Source organism: Oryzias melastigma, linkage group LG4 (assembly GCF_002922805.2).
Source record: "Oryzias melastigma strain HK-1 linkage group LG4, ASM292280v2, whole genome shotgun sequence".
NCBI lineage: Eukaryota > Metazoa > Chordata > Actinopteri > Beloniformes > Adrianichthyidae > Oryzias > Oryzias melastigma.
Genome location: NC_050515.1, coordinates 21,428,824 through 21,429,679, shown reverse-complemented (window position 1 = coordinate 21,429,679; position 856 = coordinate 21,428,824).

The following is an 856-nucleotide window of genomic DNA, read 5'->3' as shown; positions in this document are numbered from 1 at the left end:
ACGCCCCAGTTGGTCTAGGGGTGCGGGGCCTAACATAAAGGTGAATTAAATAAGTGTTTAACAAAACACAACAAAAGGTCTCCATAAAAGTATAACAAATTTTATTTACAAAATAACCCAAACAATAACTAAAAGTGAAGCAAAAGGCTTCAGGGTGAACCAAGGCCAAAACAACAAACAAAACCCCAACTAACTCAACCCAGGGAGCTTACCTGCAAAAGAAACTGTAAAAGAACGACAAACACTAACCTCCCTGGACTAACAGAAACAGGAGAAAACATTTAGTAAAGAAAATGGCGGTTCACCCCTACAGCTTCACCTAAATTAACAAACCAACACTAAACACAGAACACAGAGTACAGAGTGGGAACTTAACTAAAGAAAACAAAGTGCGCACAAATTAAAGCAGGTGGAGAAGTTCACTGAGCTGCAGTGGAGGCTGTTGCAGCCCAGCTCCCTTCTCGTGGTCTGGAGGTCCAAATGGTGGTTTTGAAGGCTCCCTCCTCCAGCTTGAACCAATGGGGAGCCACACCTCCAGCACCACACCTGAAATAAATAAAGACAGAAAAACACACAAAGATCCACAAAACACAAGATGTCCCACTCTGACAAAAATCCACAGAACCAAAAGAAAATACAAAAACAAATACGGCCACAGCCGTAACATTGGTGTGGAAGGAATCGTATTTTCTCTTTAAGTTTGTATGAAAATTAACCAAAACTAAGATACAAACTACGCAAAATGAGACTTTTCCATCTCATTTTTGAACTATTTTTTAAGGCAAAAGTGCACAAAAATGCAAACATTTTGTTATCCTGTTAAGAACTACCTTAAACATGAATGTCATTGAGCCAC